This window comes from Nycticebus coucang, chromosome 3 (assembly GCF_027406575.1).
Source record: "Nycticebus coucang isolate mNycCou1 chromosome 3, mNycCou1.pri, whole genome shotgun sequence".
In the NCBI taxonomy this organism is placed as follows: Eukaryota; Metazoa; Chordata; class Mammalia; order Primates; family Lorisidae; genus Nycticebus; species Nycticebus coucang.
In genome coordinates, this window is record NC_069782.1 from 3,493,790 (window position 1) to 3,503,613 (window position 9,824).

A 9,824-nucleotide genomic window follows, 5' to 3' on the forward strand; every position below is an offset into this window, starting at 1 on the left:
AAACAAACAAACAAATAAAAATGAAAAGAGAAAGGGAGGGAGGGCGGGACTACAACATTCCGCTTACCTAACTATAAGCGAATCTCAAGGCGCTCACGTGAAGTTTCCTAACCTTCGAAACAATTGTCATTCTGGGTTTGCTCGCCTCACTCTTTTTTTTTACTTTTTTAAGAGATAGAGTCTCACTTTGTGGCCCTGGGTAGAGTGTTGTGATGTCACAGCTCACAGCAACCTCCAGCTCTTGGGCTTAGGCGATTCTCTTGCCTCAGCCTCCCAAGTAGCTGGAAGTGGCTACCCCGGCTATTTTTTTTTTTTTTTTTTTTTTTTGCAGTTTTTGGCAGGGGCTAGGTTCGAACTCACCACCCTTGGTATATGGGGCCAGCGCCCTACTCACTGAGCCACAGGTGCTGTCCACTCTCCTCACTCTTACTACTCGAGATGATGCCCTTTCAGAGGTGTGTGTGTGGCCTCTAAGTGGAAAGTATAAATCAGAACAGAAGTTTTCACTCCTCCTTACTTGAAAATCTCTTAAAATAGAGTAAAAGAGCGTGGCGCCTGTGGCTCAATGAGTAGGGCGCGGTCCCATATACCGGGGGTGGTGGGTTCAAGCCCCGGCCTGGCCAAAACTGCAAAAAAAAAAAAAAAAAATAGAGCAAAAGAAAGCAATTAGATGAGTGGACACAGAAGGAGCTCCATCGATGTTTCCGTAATTTCTCCTGGGAGTTATCTTACTTCCACAATTGGGGTGTGAGCAGGAGCCCCCTCTGCGTTAAATATGAGCACCCCCCAGCTCACAAAGGTTTAACTACATTCCTTTTCTACTCAGTCAGTGTTTGGTATCTGAAACCAGGATCTTGCAGAATGAAACAGCATTTTATTTAAAGAAATCCTCAGACCATCTCTTTTTTTTTTTTTTTTTTTTTATTTGGCCGGGGCTGGGTTTGAACCCGCCACCTCCGGCATATGGGACCGGCGCCCTACCCGCTGAGCCACAGGCGCCGCCCATCCTCAGACCATCTCACAAAATGTCTATTTAAAATGCAAAATATACCCTGAACCTAGCAATCATTCCGGAGAGGATCATTTCAGCAACAGATACCCCCTTTCTCACACTATTGCAATGGGAGCCAGCTTTCACTGGCTGTCTGGCAGGACACCTGCCCAGTACTGATGGAAGAAGGGGTTCTCACCTTGCTGGGGAGAAGGAAAGCGGCAGAACGCCCAGGGGCAATCCTGTCTGGCCTGGATGGGTGTCAACATGGGAGGCCTGCTGCTATCATCCTCAGTTAGGGCCCCTGAGCCAGCTCCTGTTCACATTTGAGTACTGTGGTGACCATATAGGTCCGTTAATAAATTCTTGTTGAACGAAATTCTGTAAATATCTGGGCAGCGCCTGTGGCTTAGTGAGTAGGGCGCCGGCCCCATATGCCGAGGGTGGCGGGTTCAAACCAAGTCCCTCGGCAAACTGCAACAGAAAAACAGCTGGGCGTTGTGGCGGGCGCCTGTAGTCCCAGCTACTCGGGAGGCTGAGGCAAGAGAATCACGTAAGCCCAAGAGTTAGAGGTTGCTGTGAGCCGTGTGACGCCACGGCACTCTACCCAAGGGCGGTACAGTGAGACTCTGTCTCTACAAAAAAAAAAAGAAATTCTGTAAATATCCTATGCATGTTTACAAATATGTACTCAGTATATGGGTTAGCAGGGCAGAATTAAAGAAGACATACTCTCTGCCCTCAGCGAGGTAGACTCCAGGGAAAAAGCCAGTCCGCCCTTCTAACAAGAAGCTGTGGTGGAGGGCGGCACTCAGCCTTGGCACAGGGCAGGAGGGGTGCCACAGAGTCCTATCAGAGTCTGGGAGAACTCAGAGATCCCTTCCTCCTCAGGGTGAAGAACGACCCTTGGCCTGGTCTAGATACTTTGGGGAGAGAACAAATGCAGCATGTACTAACACCAAGGCCTGAGGTCATCGTCACATTCAAAACAAACACAAACCACTGGTGACAATTTTGTTCTTACTGGTACAGAATCTTGTGTACCTATTCAAACATGAAGAAAAGGTTGCACGTATGGGGGACAGGCAGTGTGCTGCCTTCTACAAGCCTTCAGAAAATCATAAAATAGAGCAAAAACAGATCTGTGAGATAAGTGAGAAATGCAGGCAGCTAAGGGCACATCCTCCCTCCTGAAGACACCTCCTGGGGTGGGCACAGGCTTTTAAGCCACCACGTTGGGCTTTACAACCCTCGGGTGTAAAGGGTGGATGAAACGAGAGAAATTCCATTTTCTGATGAGAAAACAGCAGTTTAAAAAGGTGGACAAAGTTCTCCAGGCCAGGCAGCCACTGGCTAAGGGGCTGGAATCCAAATCTCATGATTAATGACCTAACCCCTTTTCCACCATATCACCCCACTTTCCTGATAAAACCAGAATTTTCGGAAATTTTTTTTTCTTCCCATATCTGGGCCTCAAAACAAATGCAACTCAAGTACAAAGATAACCATAACAGGCCTGACCATTAACAAGGAGTAAGTTCTTCATTTTTTGAAGGGCATAGACTTTCAAGACACCATAATGTCCCTACTGCAAGATGCCAAGTAATTAAACGCTTTAGAAGCAAAGAATGCACAGACCTCCAAATAATGAGCAAATCAGAAGAGATTGCGTCTGTTACCCAAAGAACAGGCTTGAAAATCTGCACACACAGAGCTCCTTTCCATAGGAAGCACGGTGCCTGCAACCAACTGAAGTACTTGGAGGACGAAACAAGTGCTTTGAAATATGACCCACTGGAACATCCGAGGCTTTTCCTATTTGATTCTTACCTTAAAACCATCTTATTATAAAGTTGTAAATTTAAATTCTGTGCCTATGTTTCCCTAAACACATGGCCTTAGCGGTGATCTAGCTTATTAGATGTAATTAATAAGGCTGAAATCACACATATAGCAAAAGTCTATCCCACAAACAGAAACTATGCCTTTTTTTTAAAAGCGTCTATGGAAAATTTGAAAAATTGACTTTATACAAAATAAAAGCAGAGACCTGCAAATTCCAAGAAAGCAGAAATCGGGCCACATCCCCTAACTGCAATGTAACCAAATTAGTATGGTCACAAAACAAAAAACACTGGCTAATTGCAAGTTAAGACACTTACCCATTTGCCATTAAAAATAGACACACACAGAGCAAAAGAACAGAAGAAAATGGGGTATGTTTAAAAATTTATTTATAATAAGCAAAGAAATATTTTAAGTATGTGTTTTTTAAAAAGACTATTTAAAGTATATTTATGATAAAAACACAGATGCTTATAGACAGCATGCAAGAGAAAGAGCGCTGATCTCCGGGAGCTAAAGAGTAAGGTGTCGGCAAAGACAGTTCCCTCCTCTTTTACCACAGTGAGGAATATCTTTAAGTTTCTTTCTTATATTCTGGCATGAGAATTAGTTTTATTAGCAGATCCACAGTTGTAATGTTCAGTGCTGAGCACAGGATACCAAAGTATTTATAAAATGAATCTATTTTATATATGTATGTATATACACACACAAACACACACATTTAAATACACAGTGGGATATTATATAGACATTTTAAATTATGAAGCAGAAATATACCTCATTCACACCGAAAGATTTCTCATAACCTGAACAGTCAATAAAGCAAGCTACAAACAGTTTAGGTAGAAGGAATATGTTTTCTCTCTCCTTCTCTCTCACACACACAATTTTTAAGACTCTGTTTACAAGTTTGACAAACATGAGCTAGTAAAAAGAACTATAGCATTTGACGATTATATCTCTTACTACATATGTTCATGATGTGGGAAAAGAAAAGAAGAATTTTCTGCTGTCAAATCAACTTTTGCTTCAAAGTGGCATAGGATTTGATCAGGCTCAAGTCTTCGGTCTTTCCTGAATGGTGACCACTATTGTCTGTATCATCTGGCCCATTTCTTGGGGCTACTGTCCCTGCCCTGGAACTGACCTATCTCATCAAGCCATCTGCATAAAATTAAAATTAAAACGAAGACAGCTCAGAGACAGTATGCTGCTCTGCGCTAATCCATGTCTGTAACATGTGTCAGTAAGTCATACCATTTCTCAAAGTTATATTCTCAAGTTCTAAATTACATGAAACCAGCCTGCCCTGAAGAAAGGGGGTTCCTAGTGAAACCGACACGGCAATTCAGAACTTACTTAAAAGTGAATCCATCCACTTTTATCTTACTTTTGAAGCACCAAAAATGTATTTAGCATTACATCACAAAGTAGTAACTTCTGGAAATGCTAGTAATCAAACCTTCTATTTACCTGTGGTGACAACTTCTTGGTTCTGAGCTTGTCTTCCTACCAACAGTCACTTCCCAGAGAGGCAGGGCCCTTAGCTTCAGCCTTGGCAGAGAGAAGGTAAAGGGTAAAAAGGAGGAGATGATTACAACGTGTTCTCTGGATCCCCCCCAACTCTCCACCACCTTGGAAGAGGAAAGTCACCCTGACCAGGGTCCTTCCTGGGAAAACCTTTGTGTCCCTCTCCTCCTCGAGCAGCCCCGGGAGGGGAGGGGATTGGAAGGGGTAGGGACCCGCTGGGGTCGACGTGGGCCGTGCATCCCCGAAGGTCCCACGGAGCCCGAGACATTTTACAATTGTACAGTTTCCTTAGAAAGAATCTTGACATTTGGAGCACACCGTCTCTCCTTTAAATTAAAAAGTGGCTCGACTCTCCTGCTGCTGGAGGGTGGGCGTGGGGGCTGAACCAACCCTCCTGACCTTCACTGGCCCCACCCGGCCGCCCACCCAGGGACTCGGCGGAGACGGGCGGGACAGGAGAGCCCCGGACTCTGGAGGGACATCGTGTGGCTTCCACAGAGATGCCACCCGACTGAGCCAGGCCGGTCCCGGGCTGCCGGGGTCGCCCGACTGAGCTCGGGCACAGAGCGGGAACCGCTCCTCAGCGGCGCCCCGCAGTTGGTAAAACTTAACACGCGCGCCAGTTCCTCCCACCCGACGGCCGCTGCCAGGGCCACCCACCCCAGGGTCGACCTGTCGGGGTCTCGGGTTACCGTGCCTCGGGGATCCCTGGCGGTCTCGGAAGCGCCCTTCGAGCGAGTGACGCCCACACTTCGCCGCGCCAAGGAAAAGGCGCGCTTCGGTGTCCCCACCCGTGGGCCTTCCTTCCCAGGGGACAACCGGAGGACCCTGCGTCGCTGCAGTCCCTGGCCCCGACCTCTGAGCAGCTCCCACCCCCACCGACAGCGTGGACGCCGCGGCTCCGGGCAGGCCCCCGGCGCTTGAAAGGAGGCCGAGCAGGAGGAACGAGTCCTCCGTGTGCGTCCTCGCCCCGCGCCCCCAGGTCACCGGCCCCCAGGCTCCCGGTCCCGCGCATGCGCTGCCCAGGCCCTGCCCCTCCCCCGCCCGCCGTGCTCCCGGTCCCGGACGCGGGAGGCCCAGCCCGCGGACCCCCGCGCGTGCCTGCCCGCTCCCAGGCACCTGGGCCGCGCTCCGCCGCCTGCTGGTCCGCGGGGCGAGCGCCGAGGAGGCGGCGCCGGGCAGGGCACTAGCGCCCGCCTCCGCCCCCACCGCCCGCCGCCCCCGCCGCGGGGCCGCCGCCTCCCTGGCCCATGCCCGGCGCCGCTTCCGCGCGCCCGTGCCAGCCGCGCCCCCGCGACACGCGCCGCCCCTCGGCCCGCCCCGGTTCGGCCGCGCGGACGGCTCGCGCCGGGGACCGACCCGGAAGCCCCGCCCCCTCCGCGGCGGGACACACCCCCCGGACGGCGGCGCCCGGTTGGCTGCTCGCGGGGGCGGGGGCCAGGCCGCCGCGACTCCGGGCCGCGCTCGGCGATCCCCACTTCGCGTCCCGCTGCCGCCGCGCCGGGAGGAAACTGAGGCCGGAGAGGCGGAGCGGCTGCTCAGGGTCACCCCGGCGGGCTGCGCTGCGCCCCGATGGGCGCCGCTCGCGGCCCGGCATCCGCGCCCTTTCGGCCCCGCGCACCTGGGGGCCGATTCGAGGCCGCAGCCCGGGTGGAGGTTCCCGGCCGGCGCCCGTGCCACGCTGGCGGGTCCCTTCCTGCGTCGCCGAGCCGGCTCTGCGGGTCTGTACGCTAAGCTGGTCTAGACCCGGGACCAAGGACTAGGTACCCTCGAGCCTCGGAAGTGCGTGGGATGGGGGCGGCCGGGGAAGGACCTGCCCCTGTTACCTCACGATGCAAAATAAGGAGAAAGGGAATGAAAGCTGGGAGGACGCGTCAACAGGTGGCGGAGGTGCCAGGGCTGGGCTGGGGAGGGATGAAAAGAGTGAAGGGCAACCGGGACGCGCGCGGGGAGGAGCCTTAATGCCGCGCCCCCGCCCCCGCCCCGCTTCCCCTGCCGGAGAGCCGCGCCCGCCTCCCGCCGTGCGCTGGGGCGGAGGGGCTGTGCTGGCGCAGGGGAGGTCGCGGCCCGTCAGCCCACGGCCAGCAGTAAGGGAGGGCGCCTCACAGCAGCTTTGTTTGCGCCCTGACTCCAGAGCTTCCCGCGCGGTCACGCACAGAACCCCGCGGGCCAGCGCAGCGCATCAGGGCACCTGTCCTTTGGAACGAAACGGGTGCGCTGCCAAATCCCTCCCTGCCCTCCCGCGGCCTCTGTGCTATTTGTGGCAGCGAGCACCCAGGAGGACCCACTCCGGAAAGCAAACGCAGCTTCGAGCACAAATCCCCGCTTTACGCAGGGGAATTGGAGGCCAGGTCTTGGTCCTTTCACAAACTTCTCTTAAACTCACCCTGGTTGACTATCACCGTACTTGCGGTGAACTTTGCCCCACCCTCCAGACGCCCACTCACGTACAGGCAAGCCCAACTTTTATTGCACACGCTGGCTGGCAATAACTAATATTTGCCTTGTCTCCAGGTTCACACGGAGAGCCATGTGTATCATATCCGTGCAGCGGCAGCATTGTGCGTTTATCCAGCCAGTGGCCATGTTGGGCTGGGTGGCATGGATCTAGCCGGTGGGGAAGCTGACCAGCATTTATCCCAGCAGAGCTCATGGGCTTCCTCCTTACGAGGACACCCAGACTGAGACACATCTCCTGGCACACCCCCCATCCCAGGCTCTCAAGGACCAAGCGTCCAAACAGGTGCGTGGGCTTCTCTTCCCAGACTCTCCGCAGTGGTGTGTGAAATCCAGTGCAACCAGGCAGTGGGGAGACCTGGCAGACCCTGTTAGGAACAAGGATAAAGGACATACAGGGGCCAGCAGAGTACCTGTTCACTCAGCACACATAGAAAACTATACTCTTGGGTTCTGGGGGCTCCCAAGGTTTCAAGGAGAGAAAAATGTGTGCTTCATCCATGTGTCAAGAGATGTCACTTTTGATTAAATGCTGAAGGTAGAGGCAAGTCCCAGACTTTTCTCATGGGAGGATCCTGGCCAGAAACAACCCTGTATCTGCTGCCCTGAGGGGGCAGTAGGTTTTTTTTTGTGGGGGGGAGTCCACTTCAGATGAGAGAGATGAAGCAAACTTGTATTTGCCTTGAAGACCTCAGCACGCAACCAGCATGGGAGAAACTGTCACAAAGGGCACCCCCACCCCCAGCTCAGGGAAGTCTCTCTTCTGGCCTCACAGTGGGAATGGGGTGTGGGCAACACAGCAGAGGTGCCACCTGTGGGGACTGAGTAGAAATCTATAACTTTGGGACAAGTCAGTGATCTTGAAACACCTCTGAGCACCACCTGACTTCTCTTTGGAGCCTTACTACTCCAGAGTACAGGGTCCGTAGTTCACAGCTTGTCTTTTGGCTGATGCCATTAAAGTTCCCTTGCACATTTTCCAACCTTGAAGATGCCCTGAGAGGCAGTGATTTCTGTGCTTGAATTACAGTAAGGAAACTGAAGCACAGAGGACCCAGCTGTGCCAGGTCATACAGGCCAGGTGCAGGGCCCAGGAGGCAAGGCAGGTCTGTAGTTCCCACAGCTGCCCTGCTCAGCCACTGCTGTGAGCAGCAACTTGCCAGGATGAAGCTCCTCCCTGGGTCTGGGGTCCAGCCAGAGTCTGTTTACCCTCAGCTTAGGTAAGGCCTTTTCCAGGAATCATCTAAGGCCTCCCTGGGGTCACTGGCTTGCCCTTTGCTGATCTGCAAAGCCTCCTGTCCATTTGAAATTTGTATTTCCAGGCTATCATCAGTCAGGACAACGGCCTCTGAGCCCCTGGAAGCATGCTCTCAGGTCAGGTGGTGAAAGTCCACTGGGGCTGGGGGCATGGGCTGAGAAAGCTCAGCGACAGCAAGTAGGGAGCTGCTCGGTGGATAGAGGCTAGACCTTGGTGAGGGCCAACCATGGGCATGAGCTTGGCTGTCACCCTGGTACTGACAGCAAAACTTCTTGGGCCTAGGTAACAAAGTATTGTCACAGTAAAGCACAGAAGTCACAACAGTCCGGCAGGCAGCTGTGTTTACCCTCATTTTATAGATAAGGAAACAGGGCCAACATTTGGCCCAGGACTCTAAGAGGGAGTGAGACCCCTCTCAGATTCCAAGTCTATGCTGCCATTAGGACTTGCCGCTGGGCACCCCCAGGATCAGCTGTCTGGTGCAGAAGCTGTGTGCGGGCCTGATGCCTCAGCCTCTCTGTCAGGCCCAGGGGCATGGTGTTAAGAATCAGATTCCCTGGGGCCAGTCCTGACCCAACCACTCCAGGCAGGTGGCCGCAGCATGTGCAGAAGCCTGTTGCCAGAGAGGGGGCCTACATTCAAGGGGAGAGAGTGTGGAAATGGCACAAGATGGACATAGTGGGCATGGCCCTAGCCAGGCATACCTTGTGGCCTGGTGGGAAGCCTAGCTTTTGTCCTAAGGACTTGTCATGGAGGGTTTTAAGCAGAGGGTTGACTGTATCAATAAGTAATGAAAGTTAACCGTTGGTTGTCACTGGGTGGGGCGGGTGGAAGGCTTACTCTAAGTCTGCAGGAACTGCTACTGTCATAGACATTCTACCCTATGATAATTAACCAGTCACTGGGCAAAGTTTACAGGCAGGCTTTACTACAGGCCCCAGTTCGGCATGGTCAGATGTCAAGTCTCTGTAGTTTGGGTGAAGGCCAAGGCGGCCACACCCTCCCCCGTCCTCCCGGGAGGCAGGTGCCCTCCTTGTTGGCACATACTCCACCCCCTCTAGCCTCTGTTTAGGCTCCAGGGCTGGGACTTGGTGTCTTTCACCCAGTCCAGAGCATGGGCTTAGAACCTCAGAACCTGTGTGACTTGCGTGGGAGTCTCCCTGCAAAGCACTATACAGGGATGGAGTTGGTTCATGAAAGACGTTCCGCTTGGTATGGAAATGGGCTTGGGATGAAGTGACCCAGGTAGGGCCCAACCCTGAGCTGCACTGCAGCAGGTGGCCAAGGGCAGGGGGCAGAGATGCAGCTGGGGCCTCAGTGCAGCCCACAAGCAACACCAGTACTCACAAGTGCACGCAGGGTGCTGCTTCAAGGGACACCCTCCCCATTTTCCCTCGTGAGTTTAGTAGGCAGAGCCTGCAACTTTGAGTCCAACTGAACTGATTGAAATCCTTGCTCTACCTTTTACTCAGCCACGGCCTCGAGCAGATGGCACCTCCTGCACGCAGTGGGATGGTGAGGCCTGCCTCCACAGGGCCTGCCCTGAGAGGCCTGAGGGGCAGTGCAGAGACAGGGCCTGAACGGTGGGATCATATTTGGAACGTGGTGACCACTGGCCTGAGGGCTCTTCCAAGGGTCACCTCCTCTAAGAAGCCTGATTGGTGACCTTCCCCCTGCCAAAGCTGACCTCTGCGCTGTGCTGTGGCCATCTCCCAGCCTGCATGTGGCTGTTGGTTAAAG

The 9,824-nt window shown here is 53.4% G+C and overlaps 1 protein-coding gene across 4 annotated transcripts in view; it reads right to left on the reverse strand.

Moving 5' to 3' along the window:
• Window positions 1-5,512, reverse strand: part of PPARA (peroxisome proliferator activated receptor alpha) — a 50,330-nt gene extending 44,818 nt beyond the window's left edge. Inside the window, exons 1-2 of one of the 4 annotated variants that reach the window (XM_053584880.1) lie at window positions 5,489-5,512; window positions 4,313-4,393 (exon numbers count right to left, since the gene is read on the reverse strand). The gene's annotated coding sequence lies outside the window, so the exon portion shown is untranslated. The other 3 variants (XM_053584879.1, XM_053584882.1, XM_053584881.1) reach the window with 3 other exon arrangements.
• Window positions 5,513-9,824: the final 4,312 nt, after the last annotated feature.